Source organism: Podarcis tiliguerta (assembly GCF_965153285.1).
Source record: "Podarcis tiliguerta genome assembly, chromosome: 4".
In the NCBI taxonomy this organism is placed as follows: domain Eukaryota; kingdom Metazoa; phylum Chordata; class Lepidosauria; order Squamata; family Lacertidae; genus Podarcis; species Podarcis tiliguerta.
The window spans coordinates 8,685,393-8,706,832 of record NC_139537.1 but is presented as its reverse complement, the minus strand read 5'-3'; the positions used below and the strand labels follow the sequence as shown (position 1 = coordinate 8,706,832).

General features: G+C 46.5%; 1 protein-coding gene and 1 long non-coding RNA gene across 2 annotated transcripts in view; one reads left to right on the top strand and one right to left on the bottom strand.

The window, feature by feature from the left end:
• The window catches only part of CAPN5 (calpain 5), a 97,087-nt gene extending 77,613 nt beyond the window's left edge, over positions 1 to 19,474 (bottom strand). Inside the window, exon 1 of the mRNA XM_083436500.1 lies at positions 19,371 to 19,474. The gene's annotated coding sequence lies outside the window, so the exon portion shown is untranslated. The remainder of the gene's footprint in view (positions 1 to 19,370) is intronic.
• LOC310675924 overlaps positions 1 to 21,042 on the top strand; it is a 52,873-nt gene extending 31,831 nt beyond the window's left edge. Inside the window, exon 2 of the long non-coding RNA XR_014510322.1 lies at positions 20,928 to 21,042. This is a non-coding gene — a long non-coding RNA (uncharacterized lncRNA). The remainder of the gene's footprint in view (positions 1 to 20,927) is intronic.
• The last annotated feature ends 398 nt before the right edge of the window (positions 21,043 to 21,440 follow it).

Sequence of the window (21,440 nt, the reverse complement as noted above, 5' to 3'; positions counted from 1 at the left end):
GATCTGCTCAGGAGTGCTAGGCCTAGTGAGTGTTGGTTTCTGTTTCCCTCACTGAGCAGCTGCTGGTAGCTACAGGACTATGTTTTCATTCCGCAGTCCAGATACTGTTGGATTCCCACGGGAAAGGGAGACGGGATGTGACGTTTACTGGTTTCCTGTTTCCTTTGTACTGTCGTTTCTTTGTTGGAGTTGCTCTCTGCTTCTCACAGAGACAAGATGTATGTTTGTATGCTCTCAGCATAGCTTAGTAAAAAAGCGTAGCAATGTAGCCATACCTGCCTCGTCCTTTCGTTGCGGACTCTGGGTGTTTTATACACTGCTGGGCTCAAGCAAAGATGAGCCGTATCAGCTCGGAGGACCAGAGCTGAATTTATCTAACAGTGAGCACAGCACCTGTTCCTGGTAGAGCTTGCCCCTATGAGGCAGCTGCAGAGACCAAAGGCCCCAAACTTCCCACAAGGGAGCTTGTTGCAGCAGGAGGGGGAGACTCCTTGGCATCTTCACCAGCCCGATTTATCTCTGCCTCTTGGCCTTCCTCCTCGCCAGCCTCTCCTTCTGTCTCTGCTTCTGGACTTCTGTCTGCCACAGACTCACCCCGCTCACTAAACCCCGTTACTTCTTTAGCTTCCGGCACCTCCTCCTCTCAATCTTCTCCCTCTGACCACTCATTGTGGTCCCACCACCACTCCCTAGGCCATGGGCCTTTCCCCCTTGGGGGTTCCCCAGCTGGAGGCTCCCTCCATCCCTCTGTGTCCAAGCCAGTCCGTGACACCCTCTGTGCTCCCAAAGCCATTTTTCTGCCCCTCGCAAGGTGAAGGATGCTTCCCCATCACCAGTTTGGGAACAAGATCAGTTGTCAGATTGGTCGCCTTCTGTCTCCAGGGCGGCTGTCTACCAGCTCCATCTGGTACGCAGACTGAGACCCTATCTGCCCGCAGACTGTCTCGCCAGAGTGGTGCATGCTCTGGTTATCTCCCACTTGGACTACTGCAATGCGCTCTCCGTGGAGCTACCTTTGAAGGTGACCAGGAAATTGCAATTAATCCAGAATGCAGCAGCTACACTGGTGACTGGGAGTGGCCGTCGGGACCACATAACACCGGTCTTGAAAGACCTACATTGGCTCCCAGTACGTTTCCGAGCACAATTCAAAGTGTTGGTGCTGACCTTGAAAGCCCTAAACAGCCTTGGCCCAGTAGACCTGAAGGAACGTCTCCACCCCCATCGTTCTGCCCGGACACTGAAATCTAGCTCTGAGGGCCTTCTGGTGGTTCCCTCCCTGTGAGAAATGAGGTTACAGGGAACCAGGAAGAGGACCTTCTCAGTAGCAGTGCCTGCCCTGTGGAACGCCCTCCCATCAGATGTCAAGGAAATAAGCAACTATCTGACTTTTAGAAGACATCTGAAGGCAGCTCTGTTTAGGGAAGTTTTTAATGTTTGATGTTTTATCGCTTTATTATTATTAATAATAATAATAATAATAATAATATTCTTTTGGGAGCTGCTCAGAGCGCCTGGGGAAACCCAGCCAGATGGGTGGGGTATAAAAATATTATTATTATTATTATTATTATTATGAGGGGAGGGGCACCATCTTCCCCATTGCCTCAGCAGCAAAATTTCAGGGTCAGTCCAAGCATTTGAGCTGGAACTGATGTCTTTGCATTGTGCATGCAAAAAAGCAGCAGCAGCAGCAGCAACAGGAGGTCAAACAGAGCCTGGACTTTTTGGTCCTACCGATGCAGAAATCACAGGTCTTCTGATTTCCTCTGGGCTGGGTAAAGCCATTTCTGTGTCTGCAAATTCCAGCTGCTCTTGAGAGAAAGTAATTAATCAGGAAGTCCTTGGCTCGGATCCAGGAGGCCTTTTTAATTAAAAGGCGGGGGGGAGAGCAGCTTGTTCAAGAACCGCTGCTAAATCTTAGTGTCATCCGTGCAGAGCAGAATATCTACATCTGTGGGACACAGAGTGGCATTTCGCTCTTTCAGCGGGACTTGCTAGCATCTGGAGTTTCTGCCTCTTTGCACCGAAGGCTCTTGTATCTGTGTAAAAACAAGCCACCTCCCGCTTTCGATTCTGGTCCCACTCACCAGAGGCATGTGGCCCTCTAAATATTATTCAGAGAGGAATACAGCCTTTCTCCATCCCTGCTCTAGCATTGGTGAGTCATTGAGGTGTCTAAGAAACCCTTTGCAGTGCCTGTCAGTGGAGGAAATGGGAGGAAACAGCCCTCTGCGCTTACAGTAGGCAGAGTCAATGTTGCTGTGCCTCCGGGAAAATTCATTTACGTGTTTGGCACTGGTTTGGAGTGAATCGAACAATGTCGGATTTTGGAGGGATACCCATGGCCTCCAGTTTGAGGATCAAGAACTCAGTTTGTTGGCAGAGGTTTAAAGACTGTCTCAAGGCAAATCTAAAAAAATGTTGTATGGTGGTACCTCTGGATGCAGACAGGATCCATTCCGAAGGGCCCGTTCGCATCCTGAGTAGAATGCAACCCACGACTGCATGGGTCACGATTCGCTGTGTCTGCGCATGCGCGTGACATCATTGTGAGCGTCTGTGCATGCATGAGTGGCGAAACCCGGAAGTAACACGTTCCGTTACTTCTGGGTCGCCGCGGAACGTAACCTGAAAATGCAAGGTATGACTGTACCTCGGGTTACAGACGCTTCAGGTTACAGACTCTGCTAACCCAGAAATAGTACCTCGGGTTAAGAACTTTGCTTCAGGATGAGAACAGAAATCGTGCTCCAGTGGCGCAGCAGCAGGAGGAGGCCCCATTAGCTAAAGTGGTGCTTCAGGTTAAGAACAGTTTCAGGTTAAGAACGGACCTCCAGAACGAATTAAGTTCTTAACCTGAGGTATCACTGTATAAACACTGACAACTGGGAAACACTGGCCTGTGAGCGCTCCAGTTGGTGAACAGCCTGTCCCAAAGGTGTCATGGGCTTTGAAGACACTCAAACTCAGGAGAAAGGGAGAAACGTGCTAAGAGGAAGGCATTCCTTCTCTTGGAGGCCCCCAAAAAAATTTAAGGGAAAAACAACAACTGGGTGTACATTTCCAAAATACAAGATAAAAAACAAATAAAATGAAACCTACATCCAGCAACAGTGTTTTGCATTGTGTAGGCTAATATGATGTAAGTCATGGGCCCCCAATAATTTTAAGTTAGAGCTTAATAATCATTTCACTATTAATATACTACTTCTTAATTGTATTTCAGTTCAACAATTACTTTGATAAAATACATATTTTGTTATGTGCAAATGGCTTGAGATACCCATGAGGTCCATAAATTACCATCTAGCACATGGGTAGGCAAACTAAGGCCTGGGGGGGGGGGGATCCGGCCCAATCGCCTTTTAAATCCATCCCGCGGACAGTCCGGGAATCAGTGTGTTTTTACATGAGCAGAATGTGTCCTTTTATTTACAATGCATCTCTGGGTTATTTGTGCGGCATAGGAATTCGTTCATCCCCCCCCCCAAAAAAATATAGTCTGGCCCCGCACAAGGTCTGAGGGACAGTGGACCGGCCCCCTGCTGAAAAGGTTTGCTGACCCCTGATCTAGCACACAAAACAGTGACCATTTGTTGTTGACAAAGGACAGGTGGACCTATAAAGGGCCCCATCACCTTCAATAGCTTAAAAAAAGGAAAAGGGACCCCTGACCATTAGGTCCAGTCGTGGCCGACTCTGGGGTTGCAGCGCTCATCTCGCTTTATTGGCCGAGGGAGCCGGCGTACAGCTTCCGGGTCATGTGGCCAGCATAACTAAGCCGCTTCTGGCGAACCAGAGCAGCGCACGGAAACGCCATTTACCTTCCCGCCGGAGTGGTGCCTATTTATCTACTTGCACTTTGACGTGCTTTCAAACTGCTAGGTTGGCAGGAGCTGGGACCAAGCAACGGGAGCTCATCCCGTCGCAGGGATTCGAACCGCCAACCTTCTGATCAGCAAGCCCTAGGCTCTGTGGTTTAACCTACAGCGCCACCCACACTGAAAAATGTTGCTCTTTCCACTTTATCTATCCACTGTGTGTCAAGTTTATTTTTTGGGAGTTTCTGCCAGGCTGAAGCTTCTCGGTTTTTTTCTCTGGGCACACCAACTTGCTCCGGCATGTGTGGGAACTGCAATTGTGAGTGCCTCAAAACATTGCAACAAGCTTCTGTTTTGCATCTAGCCTTAGGTTACCAGACGTCCCCGTTTCCCGCGATAGTTCCCGGATTTCCAAATCCGTCCCTATACAAAATCCATTGAAGTTGAAAATAATAATAATAATAATAATAATTTATTATTTATTATGTATGGAAGTGAGAGCTGGACCATAAAGAAGGCTGATTGCCAAAGAATGGATCCTTTTGAATTATGGTGCTGGAAGAGACTCTTGAGAGTCCCATGGACTGCAAGAAGATCAAACCGATCCATTCTGAAGGAAATCAGCCCTGAGTGCTCACTGGAAGGACAGATCCTGAAGCTGAGGCTCCAAGACTTTGGCCACCTCATGAGAAGAGAAGACTCCCTGGAAAAGACCCTGATGCTGGGAAAGATGGAGGGCACAAGGAGAAGGGGACGACAGAGGACGAGATGGTTGGACAGTGGTCTCGAAGTTACCAGCATGAGTTTGACCAAACTGCAGTAGGCAGTGGAAGACAGGAGTGCCTGGCGTGCTCTGGTCCATGGGGTCACGAAGAGTCAGACACGACTAAACGACTAAACAACAACAACAATAAAAGCAAGTACTTCTTTCTGCAGTGTGTATTTAAACTACGGAAGTTGCTTCCATGAGAGAAAGCTTGATGGTGACACTCTGCCTCCATGTTCAGTCATGCTTTTGGGTACCAGATTCTAGAAGCCACAGGGGGACAGAATGCTCTTGTGATCAGGTCATGCTTTCAGACTTCCCAGAGGAATCATCCATCCCTTTGAGGAGAGGATGCTGAACCTGATGGGCCATTGGCCTGATCCAGCAGCCTCTTCTCATGTTCTGAATTAGACCTCATGCTCGAGATCTGGGCCCTGGAGCTAGGAGAGGAGACTGAGACACGATCGCCATCTTCAAATATTTCAAGGGTTGCCATATGGAAAATGGAGCAAGCTTGTTTTCTCCTGCTCTACAGGTGGCTCTTGATGCACTAACTCCAGCCTCATCCCACCCCTTGTGAAAGTCCCCAACACATTTGAATGGTCTTTTCCTGACAATCCTCTTCTGCAATTACCTTTTGAGGCTTTCCCTCCTTATGGATGGTCTCAATGGTGGCTTTCTGAACAACTGTCAGGTCAGCAGCCCTCCCCATGATTGTGCTTCCTACTAAACCAGACTGAGAGACCATTTAAAGGCTCAGGAACCCATTGCAGGTGTTCTGGATTGAATAGCTACTGCACCTTCTCACAATATTCAAATTTTCTGAGATGGTTAATTTGGGGTTTTCATCAGCTGTACCCCATGATCATCAGAATTATAACAAATAAAGGCTTGACATATCTCGGTTTGCATGTCATGAGTCTATCTCACATATTAGTTTCACCTTTTAAGTTGAATTACTGAAATAAATGAACTTTTCCACGATACTCAAATTTTTCGAGTTTCACCTGTAGAGTCTATGACCTGAACCAATGGGTTCATGTTATAAGGAAGAAGATCCCGACTCAACTCTCTGACAGCGAGAGGAACAGACGCCCTCGGGAAGTGGTAGACTCTCCTTCCTTAGAGGTCTCCAAGCAGAGGTTGGGTGGCCATCTGTCCTGGATCCAGCACTGCAGGGGGTTGGACGAGATGACCCTTGGGTCCCTTCCAACTCTAAGATTCTAGGATTAAGACAGAGAACTTTCACGATGCAAAGTGGGAAGGGCTGGCTGGTGGAAATCATAGTCCAAAACATATTGAGGGCACCAGGCAGGTTGGCAAGGGCTGGCACAGATTTTTCCTCACCCAGCAAGAACGAAACTTGAAAAGGAGGAAGTACAGTTGTACCTTGGTTCTTGAACGCCTTGGTACTCGCATGTTTTGGCTCCCAAATGCCGCAAACCCGGAAGTAAGCCTCCCCGTTTGCGAACGTTTTTCAGAAGCCAAACGTCCGACGCGGCTTCTGCTTGACTGCAGTAAGTTCCTGCAGCCAAACGGAAGCCACGCCTTGGTTTCTGAACCGTTTCGGGAGACGAATGGACTCCCAGAACGGATTCAGTTCAAGAACCAAGTGTTACGGAAATTACAGGAGGGAGCAGATCTTTAAAGTTGTTAAATGTTACAGATATTATACATAAATGTATCCTTTCGACTTGGCAGCTCAGGGAAGTTACCTAGCTTTAACAATCATACAAAATCAACTCCTTTGCCAGTTTCCTCCATGTTTACACATCGCCTCCGCCAGGAAGTGCCCAGAGGTGACAATTGCTGAGCTGATTGTTGGCCAAGGAAAGCCTAATCCCATCACCGGACTTGCCAAGGGGTCCAGACACGCAAAGGAAGTTCTCTTGTACTTTGGGTGGTGGGACTTCAGAGGTGTTTGCCTAGGCTAATCTTATACCTGGGTCTTGCCCTGCCATGTCTGCTTATGCTAATCTTGTACCAAGGACTTGTCTGAACATGTTTGCCAAGGTTAAACCAGTGTAACCCCTGTCTACCCCTCCTCTTTTGTGACACGTCAGTGATGTATCAATGATGCTGTACGAACTGTATTCTGGGATATGGGGGAAAACTTTTTAAAGTCTTTGTCACCCCATCCTCGGGGTTCAAAATTCCTCTTTGAACCTGTTGCGCAATAAACTTTGGTCTACAGCTATTTGCTCCGGTTGGTGGCTGGACTCCTTCCTTTATTCCGCAGGGACCCACGGGCTCTGCCCAATGAGCTGGGTGACTGAGCAGCCTCACACCTAGATTTTTCGTAACACAAGGTAAAAGGTAAAGGGTAAAGGGACCCCTGACCATTAGGTCCTGTCGAGATCGACTCTGGGGTTGCGGCGCTCATCTCGCTTTATTGGTCAAGGGAGCCGGCGTACAGCTTCCGGGTCATGTGGCCAGCATGACTAAGCCGCTTCTGGCAAACCAGAGCAGCGCACGGAAACACTGTTTACCTTCCCACCGGAGCGGTAGCTATTTATCTACTTGCACTGGCGTGCTTTCGAATTGCTAGGTGGGCAGAAGCTGGGACCGAGCAACGGGAACTCACCCCGTTGCGGGGATCCGAACTGCTGACCTTCTGATCGGCAAGCCCTAGGCTCTGTGGTTTAACCCCCAGTGCCACCCGCGTCCCTTATAACAAGGTACCACTGTACAAAATCAGCAACCTCATGGGCTGGTGCAGGACTCCCCAGCCTAGATCAGATCCCCAAATAGCATGAAAAAACACACGATTTCAAGAAGGGAGAGGATTTTGTGTCGTATCCAAACTGGATCGTTGCGTTTGGGCCAGTGATGCAGGAAAGCTATGCTGATTCTCAGCATCCTCACCCTCATCTGACTTTTCCCTCTTTTAAACAATGGCTGTCTAGACCGCGGGCTTCTAAAATTGGCACCTACTCCACAGGACAGAAGTGCCATGTTCATATTTTCTGCATAACTGGTCGAAATTGCCCACTGAAGCTCTCCATGCCACCTCCAGCCGCTGAATCGCTGTGCTGGGAACAAGCTTGCCTGGGGATTTAAGCCTGTTACATTTCTGTGTTTAGCCATAAAAAGAAAAACAGCAAACCATCATTTACTGGTCCTGTGAAAGTATCACTAGCTGGCTCAGGAGCGAAGCCTGCTACACCCAAGAGGTGATATTTTCAGAGAGTGGCAACGTGAGAAAATTGTTTGGCAAAGGTGTCGGGCGTCCCAGAGGTGTTTGCTCCTCTGAATAGTTCAATAGTGTATTGACATTGGACATATTTTTTTTTTTAACATGTTCACTTTAAAGGAACTTTCTGCCATAGAGGTCAGTCACTTTGGTTGCAGCAGAACAAGCCACAACCTGGGAACACTGGGCTAACTCTTGTAAATACAAGGGTACACTTTCATGAACCTCATGATTATCTAGACTTCCTGATGAGCTATACTCAGTATTAGAAATTCAACTTCATTGGACTGGGTCATGGTTGTTCGGATATCTGATTATTGTCTTCCAAAGCAACTACTCTATCATCTTCCAAAGCAACTACAGTGGTACCTCAGGTTAAGTACCTTATTCGTTCCGGAGGTCCGTTCTTAACCTGAAACTGTTCTTAACCTGAAGCACCACTTTAGCTAATGGGGCCGCCTGCTGCTGCGCCGCCGCTGCCACGCAATTTCTTTTCTCATCCTGAAGCAAAGTTCTTAACCCGAGGTACTATTTCTGGGTTAGTCTGTAACCTGAAGCGTATGTAACCTGAAGTGTCTGTAACCCGAGCTACCACTGTACTCAAAGAAACTTAAAAATGGAAAGCGTAATCCTGGTGGTCAACAAAAGAGATTTAAAGGCTCTCTCAAAGCAAATCTAAAAAAATGTAGTATGAACACTGACAACTGGGAAACACTGGCCTGGAGGGCTCCAGTTGGAGAACAGCCTTTACCAAAGGTGTCATGGGCTTTGAAGACGCTCAAACTCAGGACAAAAGGGAGACATGTGCTAAGAGGAAGGCACACTTGGCAAACCTCACCGTGATCAACTCCTGCCCAGAAACCTATGTCCCCACTGTGGAAGGACGTGTGGATCCAGAATTGGCCTCCACAGTCACTTATGGACTCATTGTTAAAACCGTGTTTATGGAAGACAGTCTTACTCGGCTACAAGGGATCACCAAAGAAGAAGAAGACAAGCTAAACAGCTCCTTAAGCCAGGGTTACAGTCGCCAAAACAGTATGCATACTTGCCATTTTGGGACCAGATGGCTCAAAAGTCATATTTTTCAATGAGACTTTTTGGTTCCCGAAATTCGTTCTGATTGTGCAAATAAAATATCAAGGATAAAATGCTACAGGGTGTGTTTTTAATGTGTGAAAACAGACAAGATCCAAGGATTCCCGGGCATGCACCTCCAGATGGTGGAGACATCACGTGCCATCCTGGCATCTTCACTTGGTCGCAAGTGGCCGATAAAAAGGTAAAGGGACCCCTGACCATTAAGTCTAGTCGTGACCGACTCTGGGGTTGCGGTGCTCATCTTGCTTTATTGGCCAAGGGAGCCAGCGTTTGTCCGCAGACAGCTTCTGGGTCATGTGGCCAGCAGGAGTAAGCTGCTTCTGGCGAATCAGAGCAGCGCATGGAAATGATGTTTACCTTCCCGCCGGAGCAGTACCTATTTATCTACTTGCACTTTGACGTGCTTTCAAACTGCTAGGTTGGCAGGAGCTGGGACCGAGCAACGGGAGCTCACCCCGTTGCGGGGATTCGAACCACCGACCTTCTGATTGGCAAGCCCAAGAGGCTCAGTGGTTTAACCCACAGCGCCACCCGCGTCCCAAGTGGCAGATAGCCAGATGCAAAATGTGCCTTGCAAATTTCAAATGCTGGCTATACCTGTTGGTGCATACTACTTTTCCATAATTTTTTTTTTTTAGATATATAGTGAAGAGTTGTTGCTGCTTAAATGAATCTGATTTTAAAACATCAGTTAATTAAATTAAATGCCCATCTACAACACACACACAGGTTCATATTTGTCCACACTGCGGGGTTATTTTAGAGTACACACAAAGGATCTCTTCAAACTGACTCAAGAAGCCTTCTCTCTAGTTAAGGATTCCTTCCTGCATAAAAGATGGAACTACTGGGGACGGGTGGGGGAGAATATCTCTCTTGAAGTCAAGCGTTTTTAAAAAACAGCACTATGGGTCACATACTGTATTTTATTATTGTGGAAGGAGATGAATATTTATGACTCTGGCAACCGCAGAGCACAGACATTTATTTCCAACCTTGCAAGAGCACAGTAACTGCCAGCCCTTGCTTCTAGAAAGTTCTTACCACTTGGATTAGGAGCTAAAACAGGGGTAGGCAAACTAAGGCCTGGGGGCCGGATCCGGCCCAATCGCCTTCTAAATCCGGCCCATGGACGGTCCGGGAATCAGCGTGTTTTTACATGAGTAGAATGTGTCCTTTTATTTAAAATGCATCTCTGGGATATTTGTGGGGCCTGCCTGGTGTTTTTACATGAGTAATCATCATAATAATTTATTATTTATACCCCGCCCATGTGGCTGAGTTTCCCCAGCCACTCTGGGCAGCTCCCAATCGAGTGTTAAAAACAATACAGAAGAATTGTCCTTTTATTTAAAATGAGTCTCTGGGTTATTTGTGGGGCTTGCCTGGTGTTGTTACATGAGTAGGATGTGTGCTTTTATTTAAAATGCATCTCTGGGTTATTTGTGGGGCATAGGCATTCGTTGTTTTATTTCCAAAATATAGTCCGGCCCCCCACAAGCTCTGAGGGACGGTGGACCGGCCCACGGCTGAAAAAGGTTGCTGACCCCTGATCTAAAGCTACTCTGCTTTGTGCAAGGGGTACCAGGAGGTCACTGGTGTGGCACCCATAGGTGCCAACGTTTCCACCAACCGCACATACTGCCCATGAAATGTCTCAGGAAGTTATCACCTCAAGAATCACAGGACTGTGGAGTTGGAAGGGACCCCTACGGCCATCTAGTCTAGCCCCATGCAATGCAGGCATCCCAGCTAGATCATGAATGACAGGTGGCAATGTGACCTCTGTGTTTAAAAACATCCAAGGAAGGGACTGTTTGCAGTCAGAGATTCTTAGAAGACTGGAGTAAATATATGAACTATCTGAAAAGTAATTGTGATGAACTGATTACGCTAGTAGGACTGCAAGAAGTTTTGTAAAGTGGATTATTTGAAATACTGCAAGAAAGACTATGAAGAGAATTATTAGTTCAGGATAATTAAATGTAATATAGAAATTAAAAAATGCAGAATAAGTGATAAAGAATGGGAAATCATCAGAGGTATTGACGGAAGTCTAAAATATTGTATAAGATGAGAAGATATGTTGTATGACTGTTGGAACTGATATGTTAAAAAATCAATTAAAATATATTAAAAAGGTAAAGGTCCATTAGGTCCAGTCGTGACCGACTTTGGGGTTGCGGCGCTCATCTCGCTTTATTGGCCGACTAAGCTGCTTCAGGAGAACCAGAGCAGCGCGCGGAAACGCCGTTTACCTTCCCGCCAGAGTGGTACCTATTTATCTACATGCACTTTGAGGTGCTTTCGAACTGCTAGGTTGGCAGGAGCAGGGACCGAGCAATGGGAGCTCACCCCATCGCAGGGATTCGGACCGTCAACCTTCTAATCAGCACGTCCTAGGCTCTGTGGTTTAACCAACAGTGAAGGGACTGTTTGCATTTCCTTCTTACATTGCCTTGGCTTCTGCTACATTCAACACAATCCCTTTTCATTGGATGCCAGAATCGGACACCCACCGTCTCTTCCAGAGGTAAAATAATAATAAGAAGAATAACAATTCAGAAAGCTTGAGTGTTAAGAGGCAGAATACAGTGGTGCCTCGCAAGACGAAATTAATTCGTTCCACGAGTTTTTTCGTTGTGCAAGGTTTTTCGTCTTGCGAAGCACCACTGCATTTAAACACTGACAACGGCGGGGGGGGGGGAGAAGCAGGACAGCTGCCGCAGCCGGTACCTCAGACTCACCCGCGCGTTGTGGCCACCGTGCGACGCGGCTGCTGGAGGGCGGCGGGGCTCAGGAGCGCGACTCTGGCTGCAATGCTGGCTGAGGGGAGCGCGCGAGGGGGGTGGGCAGCGGCACGAGGCAGCCGCAAGGTCGGCCATCAGCCGGAAGGTCGGAGGGAGCTGGAGGAGCGGGGAAGCGAGAGTGCGTGCGTGCAGTGGCCGTCGCCATGACACGAGAGGCAGGGCCGTTTCGTCTAGCGAAGCAAGCCCTTAGGAAAATCTGTCTTGCGAAGCACCTCAGAAAACGAAAAACCCTTTCGTCTAGCGAGTTTTTCGTCTTCCGAGGCATTCGTCTTGCGGGGTACCACAGTTTTTCTTATAACCACTTCTGGCATAGCAAAGCTGCTAAGCGCATAATAATCCATGAAATCGCCAGCTTTTCCACCTTGGCACAAACAGGAAACGACTTTAGCAGTGAGGTTGCCCACTTTTGGGGGCCAAGGAGCACATCCGCAAAGGGGCAAAACTGTCGTGGACACCACACACAGAGAGCCCATGATGCGTTGGCTACAAAGAACGCTTCTTTCGCACGCAAATTCAGCAAAGGAGGAGGGGACTCAGAGGCCACCGCCCTAAAAGGTGCTGATTCGAATTTCTTTCTTCCCCAATGCCACCAAGATAACTGTACGACATGCCAGTGTTTTGTGAATTAAAATCAGGAGCTGAAAGACTTCCGGGAGAAGATTTATAATGGACTGAAAAAAATGTTGAAATATAGATTTATTAAGAAACCAGAGGCCTTTCTTCTTGGAATAACAGGTTTGGAATTTCCCAAGAAAGATGTTCAATTATTTTTGTATGCCACAACGGCCGCCCAAATATTACTTGCCAAAAATTGGAAAACACAAGAATTACCAACAGTGGAAGATTGGCAGATGAAGATGATGGGCTTTTCAGAGCTAGCTGACCTGGCTGGGAGAATCCACGACCAGAAAGAAGAGGAGTTTCAAGAGGAAATTCAAGGACTATTTGAATAAATATTGTAATATTAAAAAATAGAAATTACTTGAAAGAAACCAGGAGGCCTAGGATTAAACTAAGTTATAATTTAATAAATGGGATTTAGAATGTTAAGAAAAGTGAATAAGATGGACTATAATTGGAAATTGTTTTAGTTTAATAATGATATTGGAAAGCTGTTACTTTTAATTACAAGGAAACTAAGAAGGGAGGGATTTGAGAAAGTCAACCAAGATGTTTAAAAGGTTGGATTTGTGAAGAATTAAGTTTGTTGTTATTGTTTATCTGTTTAATGTTCCCTCCCCCCCCCCCCGGTTTTCTTTCTCTTTTTCTTTTTCGTGTATCATTTTGCTTTGTGGTTTGGGTTATCATTGTGGAAAATTTAATAAAAAGTTATTTTAAAATAAATAAAAAGGCGCACTCAAGGGAAGATGGGAGGAAGGGTGTGCAGAACAGCAACTCATACAGAGATCCAGCTCTGAGAGGCAGAATTCCACAGTCGCTCCCAACACGAGCGAGACATCAGCACAATTGCCTGAACTCATAAGCAACTGAGTGGAAGCAGGATTGCAAGAGATCTCCCAGGAGCCTCTAATTAAATTCCCATCTCACGACACCCTAGGGGCTCTGTCTAAGTGATATATGTGCAGCAGGGTTCAGGAATAAGTCTCATTTCTGTTCTCAGACCCCCATATCTGTACACACAAGATACACACACACACACATACCAGAGATGGGAACCTCAGGTTTGGGCGATTGTGATGCTGTCCACTGGCCCCAAGGAGGAGAGACTCATGGACTGCAAGAAGATCAAACCTCTCCTTTCTGAAGGAAATCAGCCCTGAATGCTCACTGGAAGGACAGATCCTGAAGCTGAGGCTCCAATACTGTGGCCACCTCATGAGAAGAGAAGACTCCCTGGAAAAGACCCTGATGTTGGGAAAGATGGAGGGCACAAGGAGAAGGGGACGACAGAGGACGAGATGGTTGGACAGTGTTCTCGAAGCTACCAGCATGAGTTTGACCAAACTGCGGGAGGCAGCGGAAGACAGGAGTGCCTGGTGTGCTCTGGTCCAGGGGGTCACAAAGAGTCGGACACGACTAAACAACTAAACAACAACAACAACAACAACATAAGGGGGTGCAGCCCTGGGGGGCAGGGGATTGGTTCCCCACTCTGCTCTAGGGGTTATACAATGAGGTCTTCCCATCTCACTTCCTCTCTGATCCCCTTAACCAAAGATGCCACTGGAGACTGGAGTCTCTCTGTTATCGAAACAATTTGGGCTGAATACTATTTTGCACACCGTAGACTTTCTCCCTTTTTGGGTTTCACACAGGGGCCTTTCCTCCCGAAAAAAACACCAGACGGGGAAACCTTTTAAGAACTGGATGTTGTTACCTTCTTACTGCTGACCACAAAGGCTGTTTGCAATTACTCTGCGGTGATTAGTATGGACAAAAATCAATGATTAAAAAAATAAGAATCAGATTTTTTTTTTTAAATCAGATTTTTTAAAATTTAAATCGGGTTTTTAAAATAAAATGCTTTTGGAGGAAAAATCTTTCTAAAGATAGTTTTCTATTTAAGTTACATTATAGTCCAAAGGCTATTCATCAGGAAATAAGGATTTGTTTTAAGTTTTTCATGTGTGCTAAAACTCAGTCTAGGTTTTGTGGGTTTTTTAAATTGTTTAACCACATCAGTTAACAAACATGGATACATCTGCTATAATGTTATTGTTTCAGTTAAATAAATTGTTTAAATTGCTATTAAGGAAATGATAGTTTTTTCTCCTTCCAGCAGAAAAGTTGTCCAAATATAAACAGTTAACGTCTTAAACCTCACAAAAATTTCATAATTATCTGTCTCTATGCATTTCTAACCGTATAACCAAATCAGTAATTTTTGATATAATTGTAAAAGCTGAAAATTTATTATTCCAAAAATGAAACCTTTATCTGGTTGTAAATATGCAAGGAGTCTTTCTATAAATGAAAAAATGATTTAAATCCAGTCTTGCTGACTAGTGATTGAAATCAATTTTATTTAAATCAAATCCACCCTGGCGGCGAGGAATGCACTCTGCCAATGCTCAGAGGCTCTTTCATCTTATCTAACTTCATGTCCTCCAGCAATAAAATTGCATGTCAGGGCTGACCCACAGACACACCCATCAGCCAGCATATTGAATATTCCTCAACTGGGGTGGGGATGGGGAATCAGGTCAGAAGCGAAGGGAAACCCATTTAATTTGCAATGGATTTTGCGCATGTTTCCTCCCTTGATGCATCATCAAGCAATGACTTGCATATGCCAACAGGGCCAGAGACCCCCTCTTAAAAGCATCCAGTCTGCATTTAATGGGAAGATTGGAGAATGCCAAGCTAGCAGAATAGAGAGCACGGCTCAGGGCTGCATACACACCTTATATTTAAAGCATATGACACTTCCCCCCCCCCGAATCTTGGGAACTGTAGTTTGCACCCGCACAGCGCTACAGTTCCCAGCACCCTCAAGGCACAACTGTTCCCTGAATTTTCTGGGGGGGAAGCCATGAAAGGCAAATGTGTTTCAAACCTTATATTTAAAGCATATGACTCCCCCCCCCCCGGCCCAAGAATCTTGGGAACTGTAGTTTGCACCCACACAGCGCTACAGTTCCCAGCACCCTCAAGGCACGACTGTTCCCAGCATTTTCTGGGGGGAAGCCATGAAAGGCAAATGTGTTTCAAAACTGCTTTCAATGTATCCAGAGTGCACACAACCCAGGAATGCAGATTGCCTGCTAGCTTCGGAAAGAAAAGAAAAAATTCTGCATAGTCTCAAGTCATGTGAAAGGACAGGAAGTGGTTTGGTGGGTTTTCAGAGGAAAACCCCTGAGGAAAGCTTTGAGATGGGCAAAAAGAGAACGAAAGCAGAGAGTTGATAATGCTTGGAACAGAGAAACTGCAAAACCCCTGTTAAGTAGGATAAGGTAAAGGTAAAGGAACCCCTGACCATTAGGTCCAGGCGTGGCCGACTCTGGGGTTGCGGCGCTCATCTCGCTTTATTGGCCGAGGGAGCCAGCGTACAGCTTCCGGGTCATGTGGCCAGCAGGACTAAGCCGCTTCTGGCGAACCAGAGCAGCGCATGGAAACGCCGTTTACCTTCCTGCCGGAGCGGTACCTATTTATCTACTTGCACTTTGAGGTGCTTTCAAACTGCTAGGTTGGCAGGAGCAGGGACAGAGCAACGGGAGCTCACCCCGTCGCGGGGATTCGAACCGCCGACCTTCTGATCGGCAAGTCCTAGTCTCTGTGGTTTAACCCAAAGCGCCACCCGCGTCCCTCCTGTTAAGTAGGATGCCATGCCGTAAATGAAGATGCTTAATTTCTTAGAATCATAGAATCATAGAATCATAGAATCATAGAGTTGGAAGAGACCACAAGGGCCATCGAGTCCAACCCCCTGCCAAGCAGGAAACACCATCAGAGCACTCCTGACATATGGTTGTCAAGCCTCTGCTTAAAGACCTCCAAAGAAGGAGACTCCACCACACTCCTTGGCAGCAAATTCCACTGTCGAACAGCTCTTACTGTCAGGAAGTTCTTCCTAATGTTTAGGTGGAATCTTCTTTCTTGTAGTTTGGATCCATTGCTCCGTGTCCGCTTCTCTGGAGCAGCAGAAAACAACCTTTCTCCCTCCTCTATGTGACATCCTTTTATATATTTGAACATGGCTATCATATCACCCCTTAACCTCCTCTTCTCCAGGCTAAACATGCCCAGCTCCCTTAGCCGTTCCTCATAAGGCATCGTTTCCAGGCCTTTGACCATTTTGGTTGCCCTCCTCTGGACACGTTCCAGTTTGTCAGTGTCCTTCTTGAACTGTGGTGCCCAGAACTGGACACAGTACTCCAGGTGAGGTCTGACCAGAGCAGAATACAGTGGCACTATAACTTCCCTTGATCTAGATGCTATACTTCTATTGATGCAGCCCAGAATTGCATTGGCTTTTTTAGCTGCCGCGTCACACTGTTGGCTCATGTCAAGTTTGTGGTCAACCAAGACTCCTAGATCCTTTTCACATGTACTGCTCTCAAGCCAGGTGTCACCCATCTTGTATTTGTGCCTCTCATTTTTTTTGCCCAAGTGCAATACTTTACATTTCTCCCTGTTAAAATTCATCTTGTTTGTTTTGGCCCAGTTCTCTAATCTGTCAAGGTCATTTTGAAGTGTGATCCTGTCCTCTGGGGTGTTAGCCACCCCTCCCAGTTTGGTGTCATCTGCAAATTTGATCAGGATTCTTAAGAGAGTCACACCCTTTGCTCAGGAGGAGATTCTTCCACAAGCCAGACATCATCTAGTCTAAAATCACCAGTTAGGGGTCAAGGGGGAGAGAATAACTCTATATATGCCTTTTATTATTTAGGAGAGAACCCTGCTTTTGTTTTTTTAACTCCCAGGGCTCTCTTTTGAGACACAATCCCTCTATCACAAGGACTAGAATCTCAAATTCCAGGACCTGCACAGAGTACAGTAGGAAACACTGGGATAGATATAAGATACCGTATTTTTCGCTCTATAAGACGCACCAGACCATAAGACGCACCTAGGTTTTGGAGGAGGAAAACAAGAAAAAAAATATTCTGAATCTCAGAAGCCAGAACAACAAGAGGGATCGCTGCACAGAGAAAGCAGCAATCCCTTTTGCTGTTCTGGCTTCTGGGATAGCTGCGTAGCCTGCATTCGCTCCATAAGACGCACACACATTTCCCCTTACTTTTTAGGAGGGAAAAAGTGAGTCTTATAGAGCAAAAAATATGGTATATGTTCAAAAATACAGTAAAGGTTCTCTCTCTATGCTGGCATTTGATTGACATTGGAATCGAATTGAGAAACAAGATTAAGGGTGCTATTTGATATACGAATGTAGTAGATAAAATGCAAAGAAATATATAACAATAAGAGTACATTGATCTGTAAAAAAAGGATTCTACAACATGATTGACAGGAAGTCTGTAGTGTTGGTATATATATGATCTGGGAATAGTTTTGTGTTTTTCTTTATAGATATATAAATTTTGTATATAAACTTTGTATACATGTTGGAAGTTATGCTATGAATAAGATATGCGATGTAATAAGAGAATGTATAGAGACGTAAAATAAGATGGTTAATAAACTGTTTTTTTAAAAAAAGGAAACACTGGTCTGTGGATTAAACGCATGGGAGGTATTTGTTAAATAGGGAGGGCTGTGACTTAATACTGCAGGCATTGATTCAGTCTTTTCTGTTGCCTTGCAGTTATTTTACTATCAAAACACACTCTTTAGAGACACATATGCCCTGTAGCTTCTAACAAAAGTAGGCTCATAATCGCCTAAGACAACAATTCGGTTCACATATCCGTAAGCAAGTGCTACTTCCTGCTCCCCCCCCCCAACAAAAAAAACACCCCAATTTTTCTTTGCATGCAGATGCAAGGGGGTTGCGCCAGATGACCACTGGTGTCCCTTCCGACTCTACAATTCTAAGGCAAGCAAACAAGCTAGACCTTTTCTGACTTTCTTTTTCCTTGTGAAGAGGCTGCACCCTAATGTTGTGTTTTAATCTTGTTTTTAAATTGTATTTTAATCAACTTGTTTTGATTATTGGTTGTTAGCCGCCCTGAGCCCGGTCTTGGCTGGGGAGAGCGGGGTATAAATAAATTATTATTATTATTATTATTATTATTATTATTATTATTATTATTATTATTATTATCAGAAACAGCTTCCAGGATATGGGTTTATCTTTTAGGTTATGTCTTTATCTGCCAAAGCACCATGTCAGCTACTCTATATAAAAGGTGATTTTAAAAAATGCTTTTGAACGAAATGAACGTGATGTTGATTGGGGGACAGAAGACATAGGCAGGTGGGCTCAACCTGAACACCTGGAGACAATTGTTATATAACGCGCCTCCTCCAGACGATACAGGACTTTTTCTGCCCAGGAGGAAGCAAATTAGACCCCCTGGAAACTCACTGCAATTCAGGGAAGCACAGAGCGTGTCGAAGACCTCAGAGTTTTGAGGGGAAAGCGATCTAAAAGGAAGCATGTTCCCAAAATCGCAGGTGTGTTTGTGTGGTTTTTGCGCGTGCACAAACGAGCAGCAGTGCAAAGAGATCGCAGGATCCCAGTTGCAAGCCTTCTGCTCTTCTTCCTGCAAGGAGAGCTTGCTCGAGAGTAAAGCACCACTGGACCCAGCAGAACTTCCTTCCAGGTAGATCGATTCCTCTTACCGATTGCTGACCGCCTTCCTCTCAATCAATCAATCAATCAATCACCAAGCAAGCAGGCACCAATATCCTAGTCACAAGACTTTCAAGAAAAAAGGGATGTTTTGTTTTTTTGTGGGCAAGGAAGTCTCTCCATCCTCTCCCGACATCAGCCCAACATCTGCATCCTCCCCGCTTCTCGAAGAACAGAAACCAAAGGCGGATGCGTCTCCGCAAACCCCGCGCTTTTCCCATTCGCTTTGTCTGCGTGTGCGCGCATACACACATGCAAGATGCGTGCACATGCATGCAGACGCAGGAGATTTCCTGCGGGTCCAGAGGGGGGAGAGAGAGCAGCTTTCTCTCCCTCCCTCGAGTCCCATGGCATTGACACGGGGGAGTGGGGAGCTTCTGCAAAGCTCACACACACCGCATGCACAAGAGGGAAAGCGGATTCACTCCGGATCCACCCTGCCCTGCCCGCTTCGCCTTACCTTCCTCCCAGGAAAGGCAGCTCCTGCAGAATCTGGTCTCTTTTCTCCCGAGCTCCCCTCTCTCCAGGACTTTGCTTGAACGGGGCGGGGCTTCGGGAGGCAATGGGCGGGGCATGGGGAGGGGGAGGGGCTGCAGTCCGCGCATGCGCCTGGCGCGCGGCAGCGGCGGTGCGTGGGAGTGTTTCCATTCACAGAATTCGTTCATTCAGTCCTTTGCTGGGGGAAAGTAACTCCGTGGGGTTTTTAACTTAGGCACGTGGAAGAGCGGGTCGCCCAGGGACTCTTAAGGGTACGCTCCCTCCTCGGGCTGCTTTTACTCGCGAGTAAGCCCTGCTTAGATCCCGAGGATGTCACGTAGCAATATTGCCACCTTCCACAGAATGGATTGCATTGAATTCTTCCGCGGAGTTTATGAATCTCGTGAAGAACTTTCGTTTGCCTTTCCCGATTGAATGCCCTGGCTCCCACCAGTGGAATCGTAGGATTGTAGAGTTGAAAGGGACCTCGAGGGTCATTTAGTCCAACCCCCTGCAGTGCAGGAATAAAGGAATAATAGTTAAAGCCAGGCATAGACAAACTTGGACCTCCAGATGTTTTGGGACTACAATTCCCATCATCCCTCCCTGGTCAGCAGATGAGTAATTTGGTGAATGCGGATCAGCTGATCTCTTTAGCTGATCTGCACAGATCAGGCATGGCAGGGCTGTGTGTTTGACGCGGGTGGTGCCGTGGGTTAAACCACAGAGAATAGGACTTGCCAATCAGAAGGTCAGCGGATCGAATCCCCGCAACAGGGTGAGCTCCCGTTGCTCGGTCCCTGCTCCTGCCAACCTAGCAGTTCGAAAGCACACCAAAAAGTGAAAGTAGATAAATAGGTACTGCTCTGGCGGGAAGGTAAACGGCATTTCTGTGCGCTGCTCTGGTTCACCAGAAGCGGCTTAGTCATGCTGGCCACATGACCCGGAAGCTGTACGCCGGCTCCCTCGGCCAATAAAGCGAGATGAGCGCTGCAACCCCAGAGTCGGCCATGACTGGACCTAATGGTCAGGGGTACCTTTACCTTTAAGTGTGTGCATAGGTGAATGTGGCCCTCTCAAACCTTAAAAAAAGGGTTAACTAACCCTGATTTAGGGATGTCATTGAATGGACCCTAAAGAAATTGTATTCTTTCACCTGGTGCTGTTAGCTAGGGATGATGGGAGTTGTGGTCCCAAAACATCTGGAGGGCCGAGTTTGCCCTATGCCTGGTTAAAACTATAGTTTTCCCAGTAGTGATGTATGGAAGTGAGAACTGGACCATAAAGAAGGCTGATCACCGAAGAATGGATGCTTTTGAATTCTGGTGCTGGAGGAGACTCTTGAGAGTCCCATGGACTGCAAGAAGATCAAACCGATCATTCTGAAGGAAATCAGCCCTGAGTGCTCACTGGAAGGACAGATCCTGAAGCTGAGGCTCCAAGACTTTGGCCACCTCATGAGAAGAGAAGACTCCCTGGAAAAGACCCTGATGTTGGGAAAGATGGAGGGCACAAGGAGAAGGGGACAACAGAGGACGAGATGGTTGGACAGTCTTCTCGAAGCTACCAGCATGAGTTTGACCAAACTGCGGGAGGCAGTGGAAGACAGGAGGGCCTGGCGTGCTCTGGTCCATGGGGTCACGAAGAGTCCGACACGACTAAACGACAATGTTCAGCAAGAGTCAGAGTCAGGCCACCATCCCTTCACTGTGCATTGCTGCAGAGGTTTCTCCACCCCTACCAGTTACTTTAATAAGAGAAGAAAAGAAAGCAAAACCAGCAACACTGTACCATGGATTTTGTTGCATTCATCTATTAGAAATACGCCCTGTGTAAACACACAAACTCCATTTGCAATGACGACATCCTTTATTATTGTGCAGCTCGATGTTATCTTTGTATGGCTTGACCACAGAATGCTGTTATGTTGCTGCTACATGCAATAAAAGAAGTTTAAAAATAGATGGAAGAAGATGACGCAACAGTTTCGGCTGAGATATATCCAGCAACTCTTACGGTCCAGTCAGTGATTGTGGAACGGGATAAGACCACA